Genomic DNA, 24,652 nt, shown 5'->3' on the forward strand with positions numbered 1-24,652 from the left:
CCGTTTATTTTCGTGTATCACATGATACATGGAGGTCGCTTCGTTCGGAACGGTGTTTTGCAAACGAGTCCTAATGCGGCAACCCTGAAGTTGTTGTCGTTTTAAAGTCAATAGTTTTGCTTGTATTCGTTTAATTTGTGCATAATTGTCTATTATCGTCACATCCGGCTTATGCAAGTCACGGAGGCACTGAAAATAAAATTCCACAGTTGCCTTTTGCCAGGCAGCCTTCTCGCGAGAGTAGCGTTTCAAGGTTTTCGTTATAGCAGGTTTGGCGCACTTGATCCACCAAATGAGCGGCGAGTTGTACTGCGGGAAACGTGTTTCACAATCGTCCCACGTATTGTTAAATGCTACGCGGCACGCCGGATCTAATAAATGAGCAACATTAAGTTTCCACTGTCCCCTGGCTTTGTAGGTGCCTTGTTTCGCTAAATTGATGGTACAAATATACGCGGCATGATCAGAAAATATGGTGGGCCAGATTTCGGAGTGTAGCACATTGGACTGCAAACCAGCTGTTGTATAGATCCGGTCTAAACGGCTCGCAGAATGGCTAGTGACGTGTGTGAAACCGGGTGCGTCACCATGCTGATGTTCCCACGTGTCAATAAGTCCCAACTCAGTGATGATGGTTTCAAGCTCCAGTGATTTAGTAAAGTTCGGCGTTTGGTCTTTCGGACGGATAACACAGTTAAAATCCCCGGCAAATATTATGTGATCATGACCCGTTCCGAACAGTGGAACTATCTCTTCTTTGAAGAAGACGGCTCGCCGCTGTCTGTTACCAGATCCGGAAGGTGCATAGATATTAATGATTCGGGTGTCATTGACGGTGCCAGCTATACCTCTACAGTTGGGTAGTTTCTCAACGTTGCGGATTAGTATACCTTCTTTATATAATATAGCCGTTCCAAGTTCGTTATTGCTACTGGGGTTAACAATAGCGTTATAGCCCGGTATGTGCTCTAGGTCAATATCTGTCACTTCTTGTAACAATACGATATCGATGTCAGCTGCATAGACAACGTCCTGGAGATTCCGCAAATTCAGTGCACTCCGGATCTTATTAATATTTAATGTTGCAATCCGGTAAGCTTGTAAGCCCGCCAAATTTGCTTGAACGTAAGTGTGTAAAAGAACTGACTGCCTATCGTCCTACGGATCTAGATATATTTTGTCTCTACTAATGATCGAATGTTCAGTTAATAGAAATCGGCGTCATCATCAGTGCCCGTTCCTCGTGAGGAGGGGCGTCGCTGTTGGTTAGAGTCCCCTCCGCTAAGTCTAAGGTCCGGTGCAGCATTGTCTTCCGTCATGTCTTGATCTTGATCCTCATCGTCGTGATCATCAGCCCAGTGTGGGGAACGAGTGTCGTTTCGATTCTCCTTGAGTCGTGGGCAAGCGTCTGTAGGTTGCGGCTCAGGTACTATGTCACTCTTTGGAGTCGGCTGTGTAGACGCGGAGAACACAAGGTCGTCAGTGCCACTGTCGGATGATGCTCCTGTCCGCGACTTCTTCAACGGTTTGCGATTACCGTCCTGTGGTGCTGGTGGGACGTCGGTCATTTTTTGTTTCACCTGTTTGATCTTGTCTCGCATGACAGGGGCAGTTTCGGCCGCTCCCTGGTGAGCAATCCTGCGCTTCTTAGTGTCCTTGGTATGATTGTCGATTTGTCTATCTGCTGCTACTATACCGTCGAGACCAGCCGCTGAATGGTTCTCACCAGCGACAGTTATGTTCAGGGAGCCTGCCGGAGAGCTGTTACGCGCAACATCGGCTGAGGGGCAATGGTCTTGTTGTGCTGGTTGTGCAGGAACGATGACCTCCTGGCCGGCTTCCGGTTCGGTGATGGCCATTTGACAGTCAATTAAGTCGCCCTCGGAAGCAGGTCTCTCGGTCGCTTTGGTCGTGGACGAGATCGTGCGCACCGCCGCAACGTATGTCAGCGGTAGCTGTGACATGGCGTGTGGGACTCCTGCCTCTCCGGTCGGTATTTGTGTTACGCGCCTTTGCAGGCACTGAGCACGAACGTGTCCTGCAGAACCACAACCCGCGCATGTTCGCGGTTGCCCCTCGTATATCACGATAGCTCTGTAGCCACAGACACTGACATAAGACGGGATATGCTTGACCATATCGATTTTGATCTGTCGAACACCGTTTAAAACTTGAAATTTATGTGCAGAGGACCACCGCTCGGCAACATTACTAATGATAGTTCCATAAGGCTTCAAAACGGAATTAATTTGTTCAGCAGTTATCTCAAATGGCAGTTCGAAAACGCGAACGGTCCTCACACCAAAACCAGCATGAGAAACTGTAACCTCGCCCACATTGCCATCAGAATGCTTAAACTTGAAAGTACCTCCACAGGATTCAACAACTTGGTCACATTTAGTCGCACACCTGAGCTTCAAATACACCGTACTACTGCAGATCGATGAATGAATGCCAATAATATCATCACCCGTTAACTGTACTGTCTCCTCAAGAAATCTCTCTATTTCAAATGAGGTAGGTCTCGCGAAATGGTTGTCGAAGACAAATTTCAACGTATCTTTTCGTACTAATTCAGCCATTACCACTTTCAAGAGCGAATCGTCGACAGATAGAAGAGAAACGCTCTACAGCGTTTAACTCACCACAAACAGCGCTCGGCCAACAGCAGCGGCGACGTAAACACAGCACATCCGCACGGCACGGCCGCCGAGGCCAGACTTACCCCTAGACCAACGAGCCCTGTGACACGGCGATTGCCAATTATTCCAGTCCCTCGATGTCGTCCAGGGTGCCCTGGAAGTCTCGTGTACGCTGGCGGGATGGGGGCGGCGCGAATTCCCGCGGTCGGCGGCCTTCCTGGGCTATTGGTACCTTCATGTAGAGCTGCCGCTGGGCTCGCACTGCCTGCTGCTAAGAAAGTGATTGCTTTTGCTGATATGACTTGCAATAACGACTGCGCGAAACGCCGCTATCTCGTTAGGGGTGCTACGGCAGACACCCTCTCGAGCACCCCGAAGACTTCTTGAGCCCTCGGCTGTGATGGGTTCCAGGCTGACAAAAGAACTGTCGTGTGTGCATTCGCTGACGAGAGAAAGGCTGAGGCAAGTTTGAGTGAACAAGGATGGACTCGTCGGGTCCGTCGTTTCCGTAGTGTAGCGGTTATCACGTCTGCTTCACACGCAGAAGGTCCCCGGTTCGATCCCGGGCGGGAACAGTATTTTCCTGCCTATGTCGTATTGTCCTCCAATGAGCCACTTCGTGTGTGGATCTGCCGCATGTCCCTTCGTTTTGCAAGTACCACATTTATTGAATTTTTAGTTACGATGGCAACATCACTACAAGTTGTCTGTGAAGTAAGGTGCACACAAACAGTTTCCGTGGTGTAGCGGTTATCACGTCTGCCTAACACGCAGAAGGTCCCCGGTTCGATCCCGGGCGGAAACACTTTTTCATCACTTTAATCGAGACTTACTAACATGCATCTGCTACCATCTGTACCCGAAACCTTCGTAATCGCCTTCACGCGTCGGACCAGAGTGTCAATTGCTCACATCGAATAAGAAATTCATTTGATATTGACGGCGAGCTTTTTGCGCTGACTCAGCCACTGACGTGCGATCAGTTTGCACAAAACGCTCGGGCTCGTCCGGGATTTGAACCCGGGACCTCCTGCACCCTAAGCAGGAATCATACCCCTAGACCAACGAGCCCTGTGACACGGCGATTGCCAATTATTCCAGTCCCTCGATGTCGTCCAGGGTGCCCTGGAAGTCTCGTGTACGCTGGCGGGATGGGGGCGGCGCGAATTCCCGCGGTCGGCGGCCTTCCTGGGCTATTGGTACCTTCATGTAGAGCTGCCGCTCTGCTCGCACTGCCTGCTGCTAAGAAAGTGATTGCTTTTGCTGATATGACTTGCAATAACGACTGCGCGAAACGCCGCTATCTCGTTAGGGGTGCTACGGCAGACACCCTCTCGAGCACCCCGAAGACTTCTTGAGCCCTCGGCTGTGATGGGTTCCAGGCTGACAAAAGAACTGTCGTGTGTGCATTCGCTGACGAGAGAAAGGCTGAGGCAAGTTTGAGTGAACAAGGATGGACTCGTCGGGTCCGTCGTTTCCGTAGTGTAGCGGTTATCACGTCTGCTTCACACGCAGAAGGTCCCCGGTTCGATCCCGGGCGGGAACAGTATTTTCCTGCCTATGTCGTATTGTCCTCCAATGAGCCACTTCGTGTGTGGATCTGCCGCATGTCCCTTCGTTTTGCAAGTACCACATTTATTGAATTTTTAGTTACGATGGCAACATCACTACAAGTTGTCTGTGAAGTAAGGTGCACACAAACAGTTTCCGTGGTGTAGCGGTTATCACGTCTGCCTAACACGCAGAAGGTCCCCGGTTCGATCCCGGGCGGAAACACTTTTTCATCACTTTAATCGAGACTTACTAACATGCATCTGCTACCATCTGTACCCGAAACCTTCGTAATCGCCTTCACGCGTCGGACCAGAGTGTCAATTGCTCACATCGAATAAGAAATTCATTTGATATTGACGGCGAGCTTTTTGCGCTGACTCAGCCACTGACGTGCGATCAGTTTGCACAAAACGCTCGGGCTCGTCCGGGATTTGAACCCGGGACCTCCTGCACCCTAAGCAGGAATCATACCCCTAGACCAACGAGCCCTGTGACACGGCGATTGCCAATTATTCCAGTCCCTCGATGTCGTCCAGGGTGCCCTGGAAGTCTCGTGTACGCTGGCGGGATGGGGGCGGCGCGAATTCCCGCGGTCGGCGGCCTTCCTGGGCTATTGGTACCTTCATGTAGAGCTGCCGCTCTGCTCGCACTGCCTGCTGCTAAGAAAGTGATTGCTTTTGCTGATATGACTTGCAATAACGACTGCGCGAAACGCCGCTATCTCGTTAGGGGTGCTACGGCAGACACCCTCTCGAGCACCCCGAAGACTTCTTGAGCCCTCGGCTGTGATGGGTTCCAGGCTGACAAAAGAACTGTCGTGTGTGCATTCGCTGACGAGAGAAAGGCTGAGGCAAGTTTGAGTGAACAAGGATGGACTCGTCGGGTCCGTCGTTTCCGTAGTGTAGCGGTTATCACGTCTGCTTCACACGCAGAAGGTCCCCGGTTCGATCCCGGGCGGGAACAGTATTTTCCTGCCTATGCCGTATTGTCCTCCAATGAGCCACTTCGTGTGTGGATCTGCCGCATGTCCCTTCGTTTTGCAAGTACCACATTTATTGAATTTTTAGTTACGATGGCAACATCACTACAAGTTGTCTGTGAAGTAAGGTGCACACAAACAGTTTCCGTGGTGTAGCGGTTATCACGTCTGCCTAACACGCAGAAGGTCCCCGGTTCGATCCCGGGCGGAAACACTTTTTCATCACTTTAATCGAGACTTACTAAAGTGCATCTGCTACCATCTGTACCCGAAACCTTCGTAATCGCCTTCACGCGTCGGACCAGAGTGTCAATTGCTCACATCGAATAAGAAATTCATTTGATATTGACGGCGAGCTTTTTGCGCTGACTCAGCCACTAACGTGCGATCAGTTTGCACAAACCGCTCGGGCTCGTCCGGGATTTGAACCCGGGACCTCCTGCACCCTAAGCAGGAATCATACCCCTAGACCAACGAGCCCTGTGACACGGCGATTGCCAATTATTCCAGTCCCTCGATGTCGTCCAGGGTGCCCTGGAAGTCTCGTGTACGCTGGCGGGATGGGGGCGGCGCGAATTCCCGCGGTCGGCGGCCTTCCTGGGCTATTGGTACCTTCATGTAGAGCTGCCGCTGCGCTCGCACTGCCTGCTGCTAAGAAAGTGATTGCTTTTGCTGATATGACTTGCAATAACGACTGCGCGAAACGCCGCTATCTCGTTAGGGGTGCTACGGCAGACACCCTCTCGAGCACCCCGAAGACTTCTTGAGCCCTCGGCTGTGATGGGTTCCAGGCTGACAAAAGAACTGTCGTGTGTGCATTCGCTGACGAGAGAAAGGCTGAGGCAAGTTTGAGTGAACAAGGATGGACTCGTCGGGTCCGTCGTTTCCGTAGTGTAGCGGTTATCACGTCTGCTTCACACGCAGAAGGTCCCCGGTTCGATCCCGGGCGGGAACAGTATTTTCCTGCCTATGTCGTATTGTCCTCCAATGAGCCACTTCGTGTGTGGATCTGCCGCATGTCCCTTCGTTTTGCAAGTACCACATTTATTGAATTTTTAGTTACGATGGCAACATCACTACAAGTTGTCTGTGAAGTAAGGTGCACACAAGCAGTTTCCGTGGTGTAGCGGTTATCACGTCTGCCTAACACGCAGAAAGTCCCCGGTTCGATCCCGGGCGGAAACACTTTTTCATCACTTTAATCGAGACTTACTAAAGTGCATCTGCTACCATCTGTACCCGAAACCTTCGTAATCGCCTTCACGCGTCGGACCAGAGTGTCAATTGCTCACATCGAATAAGAAATTCATTTGATATTGACGGCGAGCTTTTTGCGCTGACTCAGCCACTGACGTGCGATCAGTTTGCACAAACCGCTCGGGCTCGTCCGGGATTTGAACCCGGGACCTCCTGCACCCTAAGCAGGAATCATACCCCTAGACCAACGAGCCCTGTGACACGGCGATTGCCAATTATTCCAGTCCCTCGATGTCGTCCAGGGTGCCCTGGAAGTCTCGTGTACGCTGGCGGGATGGGGGCGGCGCGAATTCCCGCGGTCGGCGGCCTTCCTGGGCTATTGGTACCTTCATGTAGAGCTGCCGCTGCGCTCGCACTGCCTGCTGCTAAGAAAGTGATTGCTTTTGCTGATATGACTTGCAATAACGACTGCGCGAAACGCCGCTATCTCGTTAGGGGTGCTACGGCAGACACCCTCTCGAGCACCCCGAAGACTTCTTGAGCCCTCGGCTGTGATGGGTTCCAGGCTGACAAAAGAACTGTCGTGTGTGCATTCGCTGACGAGAGAAAGGCTGAGGCAAGTTTGAGTGACCAAGGATGGACTCGTCGGGTCCGTCGTTTCCGTAGTGTAGCGGTTATCACGTCTGCTTCACACGCAGAAGGTCCCCGGTTCGATCCCGGGCGGGAACAGTATTTTCCTGCCTATGTCGTATTGTCCTCCAATGAGCCACTTCGTGTGTGGATCTGCCGCATGTCCCTTCGTTTTGCAAGTACCACATTTATTGAATTTTTAGTTACGATGGCAACATCACTACAAGTTGTCTGTGAAGTAAGGTGCACACAAGCAGTTTCCGTGGTGTAGCGGTTATCACGTCTGCCTAACACGCAGAAAGTCCCCGGTTCGATCCCGGGCGGAAACACTTTTTCATCACTTTAATCGAGACTTACTAACATGCATCAGCTACCATCTGTACCCGAAACCTTCGTAATCGCCTTCACGCGTCGGACCAGAGTGTCAATTGCTCACATCGAATAAGAAATTCATTTGATATTGACGGCGAGCTTTTTGCGCTGACTCAGCCACTGACGTGCGATCAGTTTGCACAAAACGCTCGGGCTCGTCCGGGATTTGAACCCGGGACCTCCTGCACCCTAAGCAGGAATCATACCCCTAGACCAACGAGCCCTGTGACACGGCGATTGCCAATTATTCCAGTCCCTCGATGTCGTCCAGGGTGCCCTGGAAGTCTCGTGTACGCTGGCGGGATGGGGGCGGCGCGAATTCCCGCGGTCGGCGGCCTTCCTGGGCTATTGGTACCTTCATGTAGAGCTGCCGCTGCGCTCGCACTGCCTGCTGCTAAGAAAGTGATTGCTTTTGCTGATATGACTTGCAATAACGACTGCGCGAAACGCCGCTATCTCGTTAGGGGTGCTACGGCAGACACCCTCTCGAGCACCCCGAAGACTTCTTGAGCCCTCGGCTGTGATGGGTTCCAGGCTGACAAAAGAACTGTCGTGTGTGCATTCGCTGACGAGAGAAAGGCTGAGGCAAGTTTGAGTGAACAAGGATGGACTCGTCGGGTCCGTCGTTTCCGTAGTGTAGCGGTTATCACGTCTGCTTCACACGCAGAAGGTCCCCGGTTCGATCCCGGGCGGGAACAGTATTTTCCTGCCTATGTCGTATTGTCCTCCAATGAGCCACTTCGTGTGTGGATCTGCCGCATGTCCCTTCGTTTTGCAAGTACCACATTTATTGAATTTTTAGTTACGATGGCAACATCACTACAAGTTGTCTGTGAAGTAAGGTGCACACAAGCAGTTTCCGTGGTGTAGCGGTTATCACGTCTGCCTAACACGCAGAAAGTCTCCGGTTCGATCCCGGGCGGAAACACTTTTTCATCACTTTAATCGAGACTTACTAACATGCATCAGCTACCATCTGTACCCGAAACCTTCGTAATCGCCTTCACGCGTCGGACTAGAGTGTCAATTGCTCACATCGAATAAGAAATTCATTTGATATTGACGGCGAGCTTTTTGCGCTGACTCAGCCACTGACGTGCGATCAGTTTGCACAAAACGCTCGGGCTCGTCCGGGATTTGAACCCGGGACCTCCTGCACCCTAAGCAGGAATCATACCCCTAGACCAACGAGCCCTGTGACACGGCGATTGCCAATTATTCCAGTCCCTCGATGTCGTCCAGGGTGCCCTGGAAGTCTCGTGTACGCTGGCGGGATGGGGGCGGCGCGAATTCCCGCGGTCGGCGGCCTTCCTGGGCTATTGGTACCTTCATGTAGAGCTGCCGCTCTGCTCGCACTGCCTGCTGCTAAGAAAGTGATTGCTTTTGCTGATATGACTTGCAATAACGACTGCGCGAAACGCCGCTATCTCGTTAGGGGTGCTACGGCAGACACCCTCTCGAGCACCCCGAAGACTTCTTGAGCCCTCGGCTGTGATGGGTTCCAGGCTGACAAAAGAACTGTCGTGTGTGCATTCGCTGACGAGAGAAAGGCTGAGGCAAGTTTGAGTGAACAAGGATGGACTCGTCGAGTCCGTCGTTTCCGTAGTGTAGCGGTTATCACGTCTGCTTCACACGCAGAAGGTCCCCGGTTCGATCCCGGGCGGGAACAGTATTTTCCTGCCTATGTCGTATTGTCCTCCAATGAGCCACTTCGTGTGTGGATCTGCCGCATGTCCCTTCGTTTTGCAAGTACCACATTTATTGAATTTTTAGTTACGATGGCAACATCATTACAAGTTGTCTGTGAAGTAAGGTGCACACAAACAGTTTCCGTGGTGTAGCGGTTATCACGTCTGCCTAACACGCAGAAAGTCCCCGGTTCGATCCCGGGCGGAAACACTTTTTCATCACTTTAATCGAGACTTACTAAAGTGCATCTGCTACCATCTGTACCCGAAACCTTCGTAATCGCCTTCACGCGTCGGACCAGAGTGTCAATTGCTCACATCGAATAAGAAATTCATTTGATATTGACGGCGAGCTTTTTGCGCTGACTCAGCCACTGACGTGCGATCAGTTTGCACAAAACGCTCGGGCTCGTCCGGGATTTGAACCCGGGACCTCCTGCACCCTAAGCAGGAATCATACCCCTAGACCAACGAGCCCTGTGACACGGCGATTGCCAATTATTCCAGTCCCTCGATGTCGTCCAGGGTGCCCTGGAAGTCTCGTGTACGCTGGCGGGATGGGGGCGGCGCGAATTCCCGCGGTCGGCGGCCTTCCTGGGCTATTGGTACCTTCATGTAGAGCTGCCGCTGGGCTCGCACTGCCTGCTGCTAAGAAAGTGATTGCTTTTGCTGATATGACTTGCAATAACGACTGCGCGAAACGCCGCTATCTCGTTAGGGGTGCTACGGCAGACACCCTCTCGAGCACCCCGAAGACTTCTTGAGCCCTCGGCTGTGATGGGTTCCAGGCTGACAAAAGAACTGTCGTGTGTGCATTCGCTGACGAGAGAAAGGCTGAGGCAAGTTTGAGTGAACAAGGATGGACTCGTCGGGTCCGTCGTTTCCGTAGTGTAGCGGTTAATACGTCTGCTTCACACGCAGAAGGTCCCCGGTTCGATCCCGGGCGGGAACAGTATTTTCCTGCCTATGTCGTATTGTCCTCCAATGAGCCACTTCGTGTGTGGATCTGCCGCATGTCCCTTCGTTTTGCAAGTACCACATTTATTGAATTTTTAGTTACGATGGCAACATCACTACAAGTTGTCTGTGAAGTAAGGTGCACACAAACAGTTTCCGTGGTGTAGCGGTTATCACGTCTGCCTATCACATTCTGGCTCTAGCTGCCGACGCGTACGGACGTGCCGCCGTTTGCTGCGCGTAGTCAGTGCTTCGCCAGTGTTTACATTTGCGTTTCGGTGTCCTTGTTTTTTGTGATTTTTCTTCGTGTGTAACTTGTGATTATTCTGCCTACTGTGTTCTGTTGTGTGTTTTCTACCGACGTTCATTTATCGTTTGTGGAGTTTTCGGTAATTACCGGAATCTCCCCTTGATTTCTGCATACCATGGCTACAACTGTGAGGAAGAATACGCTGGTTTTTGCGTTCGCCAAGGACACACGACGTGTTCAGCCGACTGCTCTGGAAATTCATGATTGGCTCGATCAGGTACTTGGCATTAATTCTGATATGGTGCATACCACTCAGCTAGACACTGACAACTACTGTGTTTTCGTAAAATTTTTGAGCCCCGTTTCGGTGGATAAGATTATTGGAAAATTCGGGTATCATGTAGAATTTTTGCATAGAGACGGCACTACAAGTAAAGTAGCTCTTAGGAGAGCTGATGCTCTTTATAGATCTGTGCGGGTGTTAAATTTACCTATCGAGATAGATAATGAGAAAATCAAGGTTGCCGTGTCTCAATATGGTGAGGTTAAGGATATAGTTAACGAACGGTGGTCGAAGCAATTTAAAATTCAGAGCTTCAATGGTATTCGTTCGGTAGAGATGGAAGTAAAGTCTAATATCCCATCTCATATAACTGTTGACGGGCATAAAGCCCACGTGATTTATACTGGTCAAACCCCTACGTGCCATATATGCAATGAATCGGGTCATTTAAGGCAGGACTGTCCTCGTCGTGTTTTTGTACTAAAAACGAATTTAGTCCAACGGCGCAAGATGACCTTGAGCGAAGTTTTGGCAACTGATAATACAGCCAAACAGGGTGAGGGTTCGGATCCTGTACCTAGTTCTGGAAATATTGCTGTTGATGGTAGTGATTTTCCACCCCTGGTACCACGCTTGAATTGTGATTCTTCTGCCCGAGAGTTGGACGTACTAAACAAGAAGCGACCACTTGAACATACAGATGATCAATCCGATGATGAAACCTCCCGACAATCTCCTGCTGTACGTAAACAGAAAGCTAGCGATGAAACTCTGCCTGTGCCCCAAGGCGAAATGCAAGTGGATTTAATCACAGTTTCTGATACGTCCCGCTCATTGCCAGAAAATGAAACGGCCGCCTCCGACAGCGATAAAGTAGAAGTCCCCGTGGCAGTGACAACTTGCCCAGCTGTAAACAGCGATAATCAGCTGTTTACAGACGGGAAGTTCGCGGAAGCGGTAGAACAACAACACCGCGACACCGCAACAGCACAACAACCGGCACCAGAGTGTAAACACGAGGAAGTGTTTACTCCTGAACCGGAAAATAAGCAAACACCGTCGCAAGCATCACAACACACGAAGGTAGCATGTAAACAGCAGGCAGTGTTTACAAACCAGATCTCTCGCGACACTGTTGCTGAAGCGGCCACGCCGAGTGCTGCCACAACAAAATCAGGTCAGAGTTTTCAGGGCGTCCACCGCCGTACGCTAAAACCACAACCGAATCTTACTGTTTCTCGCACCCAACCCAAACAAAAAGCCGACAAGTCAGATGTGAAATCGCAGAAAAATATACGATATGACATTGTCAGAGAGGGTGCTCCAGATGAGCCTCCTGATACACTCAATGTCGAACAGCCCCTCAGTACTAAGGTACGGGATGACAATGGAAGACAAGCTAACGTTTAGCAACCGTGTTACGGGGAATAATGCAGAATTCTAAACGACTGTAGTTCTAAAACGGATTTCAGCATACCAAAAGTATAACAGTTTTTGACCAAGGTTTTAGGTGGCCAATAGCCAGTTACAGATGCAAGCATACACTATCACAACGATAAATATAAATAAAATTCGAACCTCATTAAAGCTAGCTGCTCTCAAGGAATTTTTGTATGACTCTGGAACCGATATCGCGTTGCTACAGGAGGTTGCAACGACGTCTCTTGCAATACCAGGATATACCGCCATTGTTAACGTATCTTGTGAAACACATACAGGAACAGCGGTTCTGCTCAGGGAAGGAATTCCCGTGTCTCAAGTGGAGCGTTTGGAATCTGGAAGGGCCATTAGTATAAACGTTTTAGGTACCACATTGATTAACTTATATGCGCCCTCAGGAAATAGTAATAGACAGGACAGGGCAGCATTTTATAAAGAGGAAATTATATATTTATTACGTCGAAACCCAAACAGTTTTATAATGGGCGGTGATTTTAACTGTGTGTTAAATCGTAAGGATCAACAACCACACTTTAACGGTTCGTTGGAACTTAAACGCCTAGTAACCGACTTAAAACTTAAGGACGCATGGGAACTAAAATATCCCACGAATGTTGAATATACGTATATAACACAGACTTCGCGTAGTAGAATAGACAGAATTTATGTTTCCCAAAACTTAGAACGATCTCTCCTTAATTCCGAAATCGTACCTGTATATTTTAGTGACCACTGCAGTATGAAGGCGTGCATTAATTTAGCTCCACAGCCGATTAAGATTTTTAGGAACCAGTGGCATCTAAATGTCTCTCTCTTAAAAGAGCAAGATTTGGCAGACACAGTATCAGAAGCGTGGACCTTATGTCTGCGATCGATCGACAGGCACCCCACAGTATTAGATTGGTGGATTAAGGTTGCAAAACCGAGACTGAGAAAAGTGTGTATCAGATACAGCAGAGAAAGAGCGCAGGAGTTCAAAAACAGTATGGAATTCTATTACAGATTGTTGCGGGACCTCTATGCACAGGCAAACGTGTCACCCATTAGATTACACGACATCAAACACACTAAAGCGAAATTACTCGCCTTTAAAAGACAGCAGATGGAAGGCTTAAAACTGAAGTCAAAGGCGAAGTCGGTGGTAGATGATGAAACAACATCCTTATATCATCTGCTTCGGCATGCAAAGAATAGGCGACGAACTGTCATTAGTGAAATTAAAACATCCAATGGGACTACACTCACGTCTCAGAAGGAGATTCTCAATGCAGTATACCAATACTACCACGGGTTATATTCTTCCAGCCCACCTCACGAGGGGTCTCTGCAAGAGGTTCTCAGTGTTTTATCCCCACAATTGACGAGTTCTGAAAACGACGAAATCCTTTCTGAAGTCAGTAAGGAAGAGGTTCGTGAGATAATAACCAAGTCCCCGTTAAATAAATCTGCTGGACCCGACGGACTGCCTGTAGAATTTTACTTAAAATTCTGGTTTTTAATTGGTGACACTTTTACATGCATTGTCAATGAGATTTTTAACGAGCAGACGGTACCTGAAGATTTTAAAGCTAGCAAAATTGTACTTATACCGAAAAACAGAGGAACGAAAAGTTTAAACAATTACCGCCCTATTTCACTTTTAAACTCTGACTACAAAATAGTATGCAGTATTTTAAAAAAGAGACTTTCCCCTCTGACCGACAAATTAATTAGTCAACATCAGTCATGTGCAGCAAATAGAAGTATTTTTAATACAATTTCTGAATATAGAGACATCATCGCCTTAGCATCAGTTTCCAATATCAAATGTGCTCTACTCTCGGTGAATCACCGTTTCCTGTTTGAGGTACTGACAAAAATGGGATTCGTCCACAAAACTGTTAATGTTTTAAAAAACATTGCTACTGGTCTGCACGCTAAATTAGCCGTCAACTGTCAGCTGTCGCGGCAAATTCCAATAAACCGCGGCATTCCACAGGGAAGTCCCTTATCTATGTTTTTGTTTGTTGTGTCGTTAGAGCCCTTTTTTCGAAGTGTTCATGAAAGGTTAAAGGGCATAACTATAACTGGTAGGAAAACTGTAGTGCGAGCCTATGCTGACGATGTTGGTGTCGTCATAAGAGGGCAAGATGATGTAATTCGACTAGGGGCCATTCTTCAAACTTACTGCCGCGCATCGGGTGCGACAAAGAACGACAATAAAAGTACAATCTTGGGAATGCGGGGTTTTGACCGGATACACATCGATTGGGCGAAGTCAGTTACCACCCACAAAACCCTGGGGACAATCCTGACGGCATGTCCCATGAGGATGACAGCCCTCAACTGGAAAGAGGTTTCCACAAAGATTCAAGGCGGCCTCATTGAGAACACACAACGACTTATGAACCAGGTTCAGAGGGTCAAGTTCATTAACTTATGCATTCTCTCAAAGGCATTCTATATGGCACAAGTTTTTCCCTTGCCGAAGTTGATAGCTCAGAAAATAATGTCGAGAGTGGCAAATTTCTTATGGAAGGGGGAAATCTACAGGGTTAACCTAAAAACTGCGACCTTACATCCTAGAAATGGAGGCCTCGGTCTGGTGGACATACGTAATAAAGCTTCTGCGCTTTTCATAAAACGGTCTTTAAGCATATTTCACGCCAACCCAGGCAGTATTACTACACAATTGTTTCAATGTGTCCAACCAGAAAGCCTTCAGCCACCGGCAGACGTACAAAAGATTAATCCCCGACTGCGATACGTTAGAATCTTGTACACAGAATTGAGCTATGTTAACGAGAAACTCAGAACTTCACTGCACATTGCAGCCCGAGATATCATGAGAGAAAGACAACAATACGAAGGCAAAAATAAAATTGCCACGAAATATATGAATTACAACTGGGATGCAATTTGGGAGAATATTAGTTTTAACGGACTCAATTCACATGTGGTAACGGCATGGTACAAAGCCGTCAATGATATTGTCAGCACCAACGAACGGCTTTATAAAATTGGGAAAGCTGAAACCCCCTTATGTCGGACATGTAAACTGGTTGACACCGTGATTCATAGATTCACGTGTGGTGGAAATTTCAACAACTGGATTTGGCTCAGGAAAAGTCTTGCACTACTGCAACGAACGTCACCCAATTCTATTACTCCTATGATGCTTCTCAGACCTGAAATTAAGTATTACCCCAAAACCAAAAATAATGCAATACACTGGTTAATGGGACAGTTCGTCCACTACATTCTCAATAAAATAGGTGGTGACGATGAAACGGAATTCAAGCTTTTTATGAAAATGGAGTACAGTAAAGTTAAGCACTATGCAGACCACAGGAAAATGTATGGAAACATGTTGATCATTTTATTCGAAAGAATAGGTGTTGGTTAAAAAGCACAGTCTAACAATAAAGTTACTATTTTCGGGGTACTGAAGGAATGAAGTATGAGATCTACGTTCAAGCTGAAGGAAATGCCTCTTCTTTTATCCATTTCTGTTATGTCGGTCCCCCCAATATGTGTCTCATAAATGCTGGAGGTTTATTGAGGTAAAATAACATGTTTCCTACTCGAATGATTGTTGAATGATCACTCGAATGACAGCCTTCCAATGAGATCTCCATCCAGACGTCGTACAAACAGTGCTCCGCACCATAATAAAGAGAGCAGGCAAAGACCACACACGACTACAACCGCTTTTCTATAACATGTAAAATGTACTGAAGGAGCCATTCGGTGGGAGTAATGGCGGGGGCATCGTGGCCAGGCCTCGAATTCTCTGACCCCTGCCCTCTTTGTCCCCGTCATGGGCCTACTGATGGCTTCCAAAAAGACGCAAAAACAAACCAAGCGGTCTCTGGCAAAAAACGGAATAAAAAAGAAGAAAAAAAAAAAAAAAGTTGGTAGAGCGGTGGACTCTAGTAAAAAAAAAAAAAAAAAAAAAAAAAAAAAAAAAAAAGGGTATCATTCATGCTTAGGGTGCAGGAGGTCCCGGGTTAAAAATGAAAAAAAGTGGTTAAGGCGAAAAAAAAAAAAAAAAAAAAAAAAACACGCAGAAGGTCCCCGGTTCGATCCCGGGCGGAAACACTTTTTCATCACTTTAATCGAGACTTACTAAAGTGCATCTGCTACCATCTGTACCCGAAACCTTCGTAATCGCCTTCACGCGTCGGACCAGAGTGTCAATTGCTCACATCGAATAAGAAATTCATTTGATATTGACGGCGAGCTTTTTGCGCTGACTCAGCCACTGACGTGCGATCAGTTTGCACAAAACGCTCGGGCTCGTCCGGGATTTGAACCCGGGACCTCCTGCACCCTAAGCAGGAATCATACCCCTAGACCAACGAGCCCTGTGACACGGCGATTGCCAATTATTCCAGTCCCTCGATGTCGTCCAGGGTGCCCTGGAAGTCTCGTGTACGCTGGCGGGATGGGGGCGGCGCGAATTCCCGCGGTCGGCGGCCTTCCTGGGCTATTGGTACCTTCATGTAGAGCTGCCGCTGCGCTCGCACTGCCTGCTGCTAAGAAAGTGATTGCTTTTGCTGATATGACTTGCAATAACGACTGCGCGAAACGCCGCTATCTCGTTAGGGGTGCTACGGCAGACACCCTCTCGAGCACCCCGAAGACTTCTTGAGCCCTCGGCTGTGATGGGTTCCAGGCTGACAAAAGAACTGTCGTGTGTGCATTCGCTGACGAGAGAAAGGCTGAGGCAAGTTTAAGTGAACAAGGATGGACTCGTCGGGTCCGTCGTTTCCGTAGTGTAGCGGTTATCACGTCTGCTTCACACGCAGAAGGTCCCCGGTTCGATCCCGGGCGGGAACAGTATTTTCCTGCCTATGTCGTATTGTCCTCCAATGAGCCACTTCGTGTGTGGATCTGCCGCATGTCCCTTCGTTTTGCAAGTACCACATTTATTGAATTTTTAGTTACGATGGCAACATCACTACAAGTTGTCTGTGAAGTAAGGTGCACACAAACAGTTTCCGTGGTGTAGCGGTTATCACGTCTGCCTAACACGCAGAAGGTCCCCGGTTCGATCCCGGGCGGAAACACTTTTTCATCACTTTAATCGAGACTTACTAAAGTGCATCTGCTACCATCTGTACCCGAAACCTTCGTAATCGCCTTCACGCGTCGGACCAGAGTGTCAATTGCTCACATCGAATAAGAAATTCATTTGATATTGACGGCGAGCTTTTTGCGCTGACTCAGCCACTGACGTGCGATCAGTTTGCACAAAACGCTCGGGCTCGTCCGGGATTTGAACACGGGACCTCCTGCACCCAAAGCAGGAATCATACCCCTAGCCCAAAGAGCCCTGTGACACGGCGATTGCCAATTATTCCAGTCCCTCGATGTCGTCCAGGGTGCCCTGGAAGTCTCGTGTACGCTGGCGGGATGGGGGCGGCGCGAATTCCCGCGGTCGGTGGCCTTCCTGGGCTATTGGTACCTTCATGTAGAGCTGCCGCTGGGCTCGCACTGCCTGCTGCTAAGAAAGTGATTGCTTTTGCTGATATGACTTGCAATAACGACTGCGCGAAACGCCGCTATCTCGTTAGGGGTGCTACGGCAGACACCCTCTCGAGCACCCCGAAGACTTCTTGAGCCCTCGGCTGTGATGGGTTCCAGGCTGACAAAAGAACTGTCGTGTGTGCATTCGCTGACGAGAGAAAGGCTGAGGCAAGTTTGAGTGAACAAGGATGGACTCGTCGGGTCCGTCGTTTCCGTAGTGTAGCGGTTATCACGTCTGCTTCACACGCAGAAGGTCCCCGGTTCGATCCCGGGCGGGAACAGTATTTTCCTGCCTATGTCGTATTGTCCTCCAATGAGCCACTTCGTGTGTGGATCTGCCGCATGTCCCTTCGTTTTGCAAGTACCACATTTATTGAATTTTTAGTTACGATGGCAACATCACTACAAGTTGTCTGTGAAGTAAGGTGCACACAAACAGTTTCCGTGGTGTAGCGGTTATCACGTCTGCCTAACACGCAGAAGGTCGCCGGTTCGATCCCGGGCGGAAACACTTTTTCATCACTTTAAGCAAGACGTACTAACATGCATCTGCTGCCATCTGTACCCGAAACCTTCGTAATCGCCTTCACGCGTCGGACCCGAGTGTCAATTACATCGAATAAGAAATTGATTTGATATTGACGGCGAGCTTTTTGCGCTGACTCAGCCACTGACGTGCGATCAGTTTGCACAAAACGCTCGGGCTCGTCCGGGATTTGAACCCGGGACCTCCTGCACCCTAAGCAGGAATCATACCCCTAGACCAACGAGCCCTGTGACACGGCGATTGCCAATTACTCCAGTCCCTCGATGTCGTCCAGGGTGCCCTGGAAGTCTCGTGTACGCTGGCGGGATGGGGGCGGCGCGAATTCCCGCGGTCGGCGGCCTTCCTGGGCTATTGGTACCTTCATGTAGAGCTGCCGCTGGGCTCGCACTGCCTGCTGCTAAGAAAGTGATTGCTTTTGCTGATATGACTTGCAATAACGACTGCGCGAAACGCCGCTATCTCGTTAGGGGTGCTACGGCAGACACCCTCTCGAGCACCCCGAAGACTTCTTGAGCCCTCGGCTGTGATGGGTTCCAGGCTGACAAAAGAACTGTCGTGTGTGCATTCGCTGACGAGAGAAAGGCTGAGGCAAGTTTGAGTGAACAAGGATGGACTCGTCGGGTCCGTCGTTTCCGTAGTGTAGCGGTTATCACGTCTGCTTCACACGCAGAAGGTCCCCGGTTCGATCCCGGGCGGGAACAGTATTTTCCTGCCTATGTCGTATTGTCCTCCAATGAGCCACTTCGTGTGTGGATCTGCCGCATGTCCCTTCGTTTTGCAAGTACCACATTTATTGAATTTTTAGTTACGATGGCAACATCACTACAAGTTGTCTGTGAAGTAAGGTGCACACAAACAGTTTCCGTGGTGTAGCGGTTATCACGTCTGCCTAACACGCAGAAGGTCGCCGGTTCGATCCCGGGCGGAAACACTTTTTCATCACTTTAAGCAAGACGTACTAACATGCATCTGCTGCCATCTGTACCCGAAACCTTCGTAATCGCCTTCACGCGTCGGACCCGAGTGTCAATTACATCGAATAAGAAATTCATTTGATATTGACGGCGAGCTTTTTGCGCTGACTCAGCCACTGACGTGCGATCAGTTTGCACAAAACGCTCGGGCTCGTCCGGGATTTGAACACGGGACCTCCTGCACCCAAAGCAGGAATCATACCCCTAGCCCAAAGAGCCCTGTGACACGGCGATTGCCAATTATTCCAGTCCCTCGATGTCGTCCAGGGTGCCCTGGAAGTCTCGTGTACGCTGGCGGGATGGGGGCGGCGCGAATTCCCGCGGTCGGTGGCCTTCCTGGGCTATTGGTACCTTCATGTAGAGCTGCCGCTGGGCTCGCACTGCCTGCTGCTAAGAAAGTGATTGCTTTTGCTGATATGACTTGCAATAACGACTGCGCGAAACGCCGCTATCTCGTTAGGGGTGCTACGGCAGACACCCTCTCGAGCACCCCGAAGACTTCTTGAGCCCTCGGCTGTGATGGGTTCCAGGCTGACAAAAGAACTGTCGTGTGTGCATTCGCTGACGAGAGAAAGGCTGAGGCAAGTTTGAGTGAACAAGGATGGACTCGTCGGGTCCGTCGTTTCCGTAGTGTAGCGGTTATCACGTCTGCTTCACACGCAGAAGGTCCCCGGTTCGATCCCGGGCGGGAACAGTATTTTCCTGCCTATGTCGTATTGTCCTCCAATGAGCCACTTCGTGTGTGGATCTGCCGCATGTCCCTTCGTTTTGCAAGTACCACATTTATTGAATTTTTAGTTACGATGGCAACATCACTACAAGTTGTCTGTGAAGTAAGGTGCACACAAACAGTTTCCGTGGTGTAGCGGTTATCACGTCTGCCTAACACGCAGAAGGTCGCCGGTTCGATCCCGGGCGGAAACACTTTTTCATCACTTTAAGCAAGACGTACTAACATGCATCTGCTGCCATCTGTACCCGAAACCTTCGTAATCGCCTTCACGCGTCGGACCCGAGTGTCAATTACATCGAATAAGAAATTCATTTGATATTGACGGCGAGCTTTTTGCGCTGACTCAGCCACTGACGTGCGATCAGTTTGCACAAAACGCTCGGGCTCGTCCGGGATTTGAACACGGGACCTCCTGCACCCAAAGCAGGAATCATACCCCTAGCCCAAAGAGCCCTGTGACACGGCGATTGCCAATTATTCCAGTCCCTCGATGTCGTCCAGGGTGCCCTGGAAGTCTCGTGTACGCTGGCGGGATGGGGGCGGCGCGAATTCCCGCGGTCGGTGGCCTTCCTGGGCTATTGGTACCTTCATGTAGAGCTGCCGCTGGGCTCGCACTGCCTGCTGCTAAGAAAGTGATTGCTTTTGCTGATATGACTTGCAATAACGACTGCGCGAAACGCCGCTATCTCGTTAGGGGTGCTACGGCAGACACCCTCTCGAGCACCCCGAAGACTTCTTGAGCCCTCGGCTGTGATGGGTTCCAGGCTGACAAAAGAACTGTCGTGTGTGCATTCGCTGACGAGAGAAAGGCTGAGGCAAGTTTGAGTGAACAAGGATGGACTCGTCGGGTCCGTCGTTTCCGTAGTGTAGCGGTTATCACGTCTGCTTCACACGCAGAAGGTCCCCGGTTCGATCCCGGGCGGGAACAGTATTTTCCTGCCTATGTCGTATTGTCCTCCAATGAGCCACTTCGTGTGTGGATCTGCCGCATGTCCCTTCGTTTTGCAAGTACCACATTTATTGAATTTTTAGTTACGATGGCAACATCACTACAAGTTGTCTGTGAAGTAAGGTGCACACAAACAGTTTCCGTGGTGTAGCGGTTATCACGTCTGCCTAACACGCAGAAGGTCGCCGGTTCGATCCCGGGCGGAAACACTTTTTCATCACTTTAAGCAAGACGTACTAACATGCATCTGCTGCCATCTGTACCCGAAACCTTCGTAATCGCCTTCACGCGTCGGACCCGAGTGTCAATTACATCGAATAAGAAATTCATTTGATATTGACGGCGAGCTTTTTGCGCTGACTCAGCCACTGACGTGCGATCAGTTTGCACAAAACGCTCGGGCTCGTCCGGGATTTGAACCCGGGACCTCCTGCACCCTAAGCAGGAATCATACCCCTAGACCAACGAGCCCTGTGACACGGCGATTGCCAATTACTCCAGTCCCTCGATGTCGTCCAGGGTGCCCTGGAAGTCTCGTGTACGCTGGCGGGATGGGGGCGGCGCGAATTCCCGCGGTCGGCGGCCTTCCTGGGCTATTGGTACCTTCATGTAGAGCTGCCGCTGGGCTCGCACTGCCTGCTGCTAAGAAAGTGATTGCTTTTGCTGATATGACTTGCAATAACGACTGCGCGAAACGCCGCTATCTCGTTAGGGGTGCTACGGCAGACACCCTCTCGAGCACCCCGAAGACTTCTTGAGCCCTCGGCTGTGATGGGTTCCAGGCTGACAAAAGAACTGTCGTGTGTGCATTCGCTGACGAGAGAAAGGCTGAGGCAAGTTTGAGTGAACAAGGATGGACTCGTCGGGTCCGTCGTTTCCGTAGTGTAGCGGTTATCACGTCTGCTTCACACGCAGAAGGTCCCCGGTTCGATCCCGGGCGGGAACAGTATTTTCCTGCCTATGTCGTATTGTCCTCCAATGAGCCACTTCGTGTGTGGATCTGCCGCATGTCCCTTCGTTTTGCAAGTACCACATTTATTGAATTTTTAGTTACGATGGCAACATCACTACAAGTTGTCTGTGAAGTAAGGTGCACACAAACAGTTTCCGTGGTGTAGCGGTTATCACGTCTGCCTAACACGCAGAAGGTCGCCGGTTCGATCCCGGGCGGAAACACTTTTTCATCACTTTAAGCAAGACGTACTAACATGCATCTGCTGCCATCTGTACCCGAAACCTTCGTAATCGCCTTCACGCGTCGGACCCGAGTGTCAATTACATCGAATAAGAAATTCATTTGATATTGACGGCGAGCTTTTTGCGCTGACTCAGCCACTGACGTGCGATCAGTTTGCACAAAACGCTCGGGCTCGTCCGGGATTTGAACCCGGGACCTCCTGCACCCTAAGCAGGAATCATACCCCTAGACCAACGAGCCCTGTGACACGGCGATTGCCAATTACTCCAGTCCCTCGATGTCGTCCAGGGTGCCCTGGAAGTCTCGTGTACGCTGGCGGGATGGGGGCGGCGCGAATTCCCGCGGTCGGCGGCCTTCCTGGGCTATTGGTACCTTCATGTAGAGCTGCCGCTGGGCTCGCACTGCCTGCTGCTAAGAAAGTGATTGCTTTTGCTGATATGACTTGCAATAACGACTGCGCGAAACGCCGCTATCTCGTTAGGGGTGCTACGGCAGACACCCTCTCGAGCACCCCGAAGACTTCTTGAGCCCTCGGCTGTGATGGGTTCCAGGCTGACAAAAGAACTGTCGTGTGTGCATTCGCTGACGAGAGAAAGGCTGAGGCAAGTTTGAGTGAACAAGGATGGACTCGTCGGGTCCGTCGTTTCCGTAGTGTAGCGGTTATCACGTCTGCTTCACACGCAGAAGGTCCCCGGTTCGATCCCGGGCGGGAACAGTATTTTCCTGCCTATGTCGTATTGTCCTCCAATGAGCCACTTCGTGTGTGGATCTGCCGCATGTCCCTTCGTTTTGCAAGTACCACATTTATTGAATTTTTAGTTACGATGGCAACATCACTACAAGTTGTCTGTGAAGTAAGGTGCACACAAACAGTTTCCGTGGTGTAGCGGTTATCACGTCTGCCTAACACGCAGAAGGTCCCCGGTTCGATCCCGGGCGGAAACACATTTTCATCACTTTAATCGAGACTTACTAAAGTGCATCTGCTACCATCTGTACCCGAAACCTTCGTAATCGCCTTCACGCGTCGGACCAGAGTGTCAATTGCTCACATCGAATAAGAAATTCATTTGATATTGACGGCGAGCTTTTTGCGCTGACTCAGCCACTGACGTGCGATCAGTTTGCACAAAACGCTCGGGCTCGTCCGGGATTTGAACACGGGACCTCCTGCACCCTAAGCAGGAATCATACCCCTAGCCCAAAGAGCCCTGTGACACGGCGATTGCCAATTATTCCAGTCCCTCGATGTCGTCCAGGGTGCCCTGGAAGTCTCGTGTACGCTGGCGGGATGGGGGCGGCGCGAATTCCCGCGGTCGGCGGCCTTCCTGGGCTATTGGTACCTTCATGTAGAGCTGCCGCTGGGCTCGCACTGCCTGCTGCTAAGAAAGTGATTGCTTTTGCTGATATGACTTGCAATAACGACTGCGCGAAACGCCGCTATCTCGTTAGGGGTGCTACGGCAGACACCCTCTCGAGCACCCCGAAGACTTCTTGAGCCCTCGGCTGTGATGGGTTCCAGGCTGACAAAAGAACTGTCGTGTGTGCATTCGCTGACGAGAGAAAGGCTGAGGCAAGTTTGAGTGAACAAGGATGGACTCGTCGGGTCCGTCGTTTCCGTAGTGTAGCGGTTATCACGTCTGCTTCACACGCAGAAGGTCCCCGGTTCGATCCCGGGCGGGAACAGTATTTTCCTGCCTATGTCGTATTGTCCTCCAATGAGCCACTTCGTGTGTGGATCTGCCGCATGTCCCTTCGTTTTGCAAGTACCACATTTATTGAATTTTTAGTTACGATGGCAACATCACTACAAGTTGTCTGTGAAGTAAGGTGCACACAAACAGTTTCCGTGGTGTAGCGGTTATCACGTCTGCCTAACACGCAGAAGGTCGCCGGTTCGATCCCGGGCGGAAACACTTTTTCATCACTTTAAGCAAGACGTACTAACATGCATCTGCTGCCATCTGTACCCGAAACCTTCGTAATCGCCTTCACGCGTCGGACCCGAGTGTCAATTACATCGAATAAGAAATTGATTTGATATTGACGGCGAGCTTTTTGCGCTGACTCAGCCACTGACGTGCGATCAGTTTGCACAAAACGCTCGGGCTCGTCCGGGATTTGAACCCGGGACCTCCTGCACCCTAAGCAGGAATCATACCCCTAGACCAACGAGCCCTGTGACACGGCGATTGCCAATTACTCCAGTCCCTCGATGTCGTCCAGGGTGCCCTGGAAGTCTCGTGTACGCTGGCGGGATGGGGGCGGCGCGAATTCCCGCGGTCGGCGGCCTTCCTGGGCTATTGGTACCTTCATGTAGAGCTGCCGCTGGGCTCGCACTGCCTGCTGCTAAGAAAGTGATTGCTTTTGCTGATATGACTTGCAATAACGACTGCGCGAAACGCCGCTATCTCGTTAGGGGTGCTACGGCAGACACCCTCTCGAGCACCCCGAAGACTTCTTGAGCCCTCGGCTGTGATGGGTTCCAGGCTGACAAAAGAACTGTCGTGTGTGCATTCGCTGACGAGAGAAAGGCTGAGGCAAGTTTGAGTGAACAAGGATGGACTCGTCGGGTCCGTCGTTTCCGTAGTGTAGCGGTTATCACGTCTGCTTCACACGCAGAAGGTCCCCGGTTCGATCCCGGGCGGGAACAGTATTTTCCTGCCTATGTCGTATTGTCCTCCAATGAGCCACTTCGTGTGTGGATCTGCCGCATGTCCCTTCGTTTTGCAAGTACCACATTTATTG

The 24,652-nt window shown here is 50.2% G+C and overlaps 44 non-coding genes across 44 annotated transcripts; 32 read left to right on the plus strand and 12 right to left on the minus strand.

Moving 5' to 3' along the window:
• Positions 1–3,144: 3,144 nt before the first annotated feature.
• Positions 3,145–3,217, plus strand: Trnav-cac. Its single transcript has one exon. It is a non-coding gene; the product is annotated as a tRNA-Val (tRNA).
• Positions 3,218–3,374: 157 nt separating this feature from the next.
• Trnav-aac lies at positions 3,375–3,447 on the plus strand. Its single transcript has one exon. It is a non-coding gene; the product is annotated as a tRNA-Val (tRNA).
• Positions 3,448–3,641: 194 nt separating this feature from the next.
• On the minus strand, positions 3,642–3,713 carry Trnap-agg. The gene has a single exon. It is a non-coding gene; the product is annotated as a tRNA-Pro (tRNA).
• Positions 3,714–4,115: 402 nt separating this feature from the next.
• Trnav-cac lies at positions 4,116–4,188 on the plus strand. The gene has a single exon. It is a non-coding gene; the product is annotated as a tRNA-Val (tRNA).
• Positions 4,189–4,345: 157 nt separating this feature from the next.
• On the plus strand, positions 4,346–4,418 carry Trnav-aac. The gene has a single exon. It is a non-coding gene; the product is annotated as a tRNA-Val (tRNA).
• Positions 4,419–4,612: 194 nt separating this feature from the next.
• Positions 4,613–4,684, minus strand: Trnap-agg. The gene has a single exon. It is a non-coding gene; the product is annotated as a tRNA-Pro (tRNA).
• Positions 4,685–5,086: 402 nt separating this feature from the next.
• Trnav-cac lies at positions 5,087–5,159 on the plus strand. The gene has a single exon. It is a non-coding gene; the product is annotated as a tRNA-Val (tRNA).
• Positions 5,160–5,316: 157 nt separating this feature from the next.
• Positions 5,317–5,389, plus strand: Trnav-aac. Its single transcript has one exon. It is a non-coding gene; the product is annotated as a tRNA-Val (tRNA).
• A 194-nt stretch (positions 5,390–5,583) lies between these two features.
• On the minus strand, positions 5,584–5,655 carry Trnap-agg. Its single transcript has one exon. It is a non-coding gene; the product is annotated as a tRNA-Pro (tRNA).
• A 402-nt stretch (positions 5,656–6,057) lies between these two features.
• Trnav-cac lies at positions 6,058–6,130 on the plus strand. Its single transcript has one exon. It is a non-coding gene; the product is annotated as a tRNA-Val (tRNA).
• A 157-nt stretch (positions 6,131–6,287) lies between these two features.
• Trnav-aac lies at positions 6,288–6,360 on the plus strand. Its single transcript has one exon. It is a non-coding gene; the product is annotated as a tRNA-Val (tRNA).
• A 194-nt stretch (positions 6,361–6,554) lies between these two features.
• On the minus strand, positions 6,555–6,626 carry Trnap-agg. The gene has a single exon. It is a non-coding gene; the product is annotated as a tRNA-Pro (tRNA).
• Positions 6,627–7,028: 402 nt separating this feature from the next.
• On the plus strand, positions 7,029–7,101 carry Trnav-cac. The gene has a single exon. It is a non-coding gene; the product is annotated as a tRNA-Val (tRNA).
• Positions 7,102–7,258: 157 nt separating this feature from the next.
• On the plus strand, positions 7,259–7,331 carry Trnav-aac. Its single transcript has one exon. It is a non-coding gene; the product is annotated as a tRNA-Val (tRNA).
• Positions 7,332–7,525: 194 nt separating this feature from the next.
• Trnap-agg lies at positions 7,526–7,597 on the minus strand. The gene has a single exon. It is a non-coding gene; the product is annotated as a tRNA-Pro (tRNA).
• A 402-nt stretch (positions 7,598–7,999) lies between these two features.
• On the plus strand, positions 8,000–8,072 carry Trnav-cac. The gene has a single exon. It is a non-coding gene; the product is annotated as a tRNA-Val (tRNA).
• Positions 8,073–8,229: 157 nt separating this feature from the next.
• Trnav-aac lies at positions 8,230–8,302 on the plus strand. The gene has a single exon. It is a non-coding gene; the product is annotated as a tRNA-Val (tRNA).
• A 194-nt stretch (positions 8,303–8,496) lies between these two features.
• Positions 8,497–8,568, minus strand: Trnap-agg. The gene has a single exon. It is a non-coding gene; the product is annotated as a tRNA-Pro (tRNA).
• A 402-nt stretch (positions 8,569–8,970) lies between these two features.
• On the plus strand, positions 8,971–9,043 carry Trnav-cac. The gene has a single exon. It is a non-coding gene; the product is annotated as a tRNA-Val (tRNA).
• Positions 9,044–9,200: 157 nt separating this feature from the next.
• Positions 9,201–9,273, plus strand: Trnav-aac. Its single transcript has one exon. It is a non-coding gene; the product is annotated as a tRNA-Val (tRNA).
• Positions 9,274–9,467: 194 nt separating this feature from the next.
• Trnap-agg lies at positions 9,468–9,539 on the minus strand. Its single transcript has one exon. It is a non-coding gene; the product is annotated as a tRNA-Pro (tRNA).
• Positions 9,540–9,941: 402 nt separating this feature from the next.
• On the plus strand, positions 9,942–10,014 carry Trnav-cac. The gene has a single exon. It is a non-coding gene; the product is annotated as a tRNA-Val (tRNA).
• Positions 10,015–16,266: 6,252 nt separating this feature from the next.
• Positions 16,267–16,338, minus strand: Trnap-agg. Its single transcript has one exon. It is a non-coding gene; the product is annotated as a tRNA-Pro (tRNA).
• A 402-nt stretch (positions 16,339–16,740) lies between these two features.
• Trnav-cac lies at positions 16,741–16,813 on the plus strand. Its single transcript has one exon. It is a non-coding gene; the product is annotated as a tRNA-Val (tRNA).
• Positions 16,814–16,970: 157 nt separating this feature from the next.
• Trnav-aac lies at positions 16,971–17,043 on the plus strand. The gene has a single exon. It is a non-coding gene; the product is annotated as a tRNA-Val (tRNA).
• Positions 17,044–17,711: 668 nt separating this feature from the next.
• Positions 17,712–17,784, plus strand: Trnav-cac. Its single transcript has one exon. It is a non-coding gene; the product is annotated as a tRNA-Val (tRNA).
• Positions 17,785–17,941: 157 nt separating this feature from the next.
• On the plus strand, positions 17,942–18,014 carry Trnav-aac. Its single transcript has one exon. It is a non-coding gene; the product is annotated as a tRNA-Val (tRNA).
• Positions 18,015–18,204: 190 nt separating this feature from the next.
• On the minus strand, positions 18,205–18,276 carry Trnap-agg. The gene has a single exon. It is a non-coding gene; the product is annotated as a tRNA-Pro (tRNA).
• Positions 18,277–18,678: 402 nt separating this feature from the next.
• Positions 18,679–18,751, plus strand: Trnav-cac. The gene has a single exon. It is a non-coding gene; the product is annotated as a tRNA-Val (tRNA).
• Positions 18,752–18,908: 157 nt separating this feature from the next.
• On the plus strand, positions 18,909–18,981 carry Trnav-aac. Its single transcript has one exon. It is a non-coding gene; the product is annotated as a tRNA-Val (tRNA).
• Positions 18,982–19,645: 664 nt separating this feature from the next.
• Trnav-cac lies at positions 19,646–19,718 on the plus strand. Its single transcript has one exon. It is a non-coding gene; the product is annotated as a tRNA-Val (tRNA).
• Positions 19,719–19,875: 157 nt separating this feature from the next.
• Positions 19,876–19,948, plus strand: Trnav-aac. Its single transcript has one exon. It is a non-coding gene; the product is annotated as a tRNA-Val (tRNA).
• A 664-nt stretch (positions 19,949–20,612) lies between these two features.
• Positions 20,613–20,685, plus strand: Trnav-cac. The gene has a single exon. It is a non-coding gene; the product is annotated as a tRNA-Val (tRNA).
• A 157-nt stretch (positions 20,686–20,842) lies between these two features.
• On the plus strand, positions 20,843–20,915 carry Trnav-aac. Its single transcript has one exon. It is a non-coding gene; the product is annotated as a tRNA-Val (tRNA).
• A 190-nt stretch (positions 20,916–21,105) lies between these two features.
• On the minus strand, positions 21,106–21,177 carry Trnap-agg. Its single transcript has one exon. It is a non-coding gene; the product is annotated as a tRNA-Pro (tRNA).
• Positions 21,178–21,579: 402 nt separating this feature from the next.
• Trnav-cac lies at positions 21,580–21,652 on the plus strand. The gene has a single exon. It is a non-coding gene; the product is annotated as a tRNA-Val (tRNA).
• Positions 21,653–21,809: 157 nt separating this feature from the next.
• Positions 21,810–21,882, plus strand: Trnav-aac. Its single transcript has one exon. It is a non-coding gene; the product is annotated as a tRNA-Val (tRNA).
• Positions 21,883–22,072: 190 nt separating this feature from the next.
• Positions 22,073–22,144, minus strand: Trnap-agg. The gene has a single exon. It is a non-coding gene; the product is annotated as a tRNA-Pro (tRNA).
• Positions 22,145–22,546: 402 nt separating this feature from the next.
• Trnav-cac lies at positions 22,547–22,619 on the plus strand. Its single transcript has one exon. It is a non-coding gene; the product is annotated as a tRNA-Val (tRNA).
• A 157-nt stretch (positions 22,620–22,776) lies between these two features.
• Positions 22,777–22,849, plus strand: Trnav-aac. Its single transcript has one exon. It is a non-coding gene; the product is annotated as a tRNA-Val (tRNA).
• Positions 22,850–23,517: 668 nt separating this feature from the next.
• Trnav-cac lies at positions 23,518–23,590 on the plus strand. The gene has a single exon. It is a non-coding gene; the product is annotated as a tRNA-Val (tRNA).
• Positions 23,591–23,747: 157 nt separating this feature from the next.
• Positions 23,748–23,820, plus strand: Trnav-aac. The gene has a single exon. It is a non-coding gene; the product is annotated as a tRNA-Val (tRNA).
• A 190-nt stretch (positions 23,821–24,010) lies between these two features.
• Trnap-agg lies at positions 24,011–24,082 on the minus strand. The gene has a single exon. It is a non-coding gene; the product is annotated as a tRNA-Pro (tRNA).
• A 402-nt stretch (positions 24,083–24,484) lies between these two features.
• On the plus strand, positions 24,485–24,557 carry Trnav-cac. Its single transcript has one exon. It is a non-coding gene; the product is annotated as a tRNA-Val (tRNA).
• The last annotated feature ends 95 nt before the right edge of the window (positions 24,558–24,652 follow it).

This window comes from Schistocerca piceifrons, chromosome 2 (assembly GCF_021461385.2).
Source record: "Schistocerca piceifrons isolate TAMUIC-IGC-003096 chromosome 2, iqSchPice1.1, whole genome shotgun sequence".
NCBI lineage: Eukaryota > Metazoa > Arthropoda > Insecta > Orthoptera > Acrididae > Schistocerca > Schistocerca piceifrons.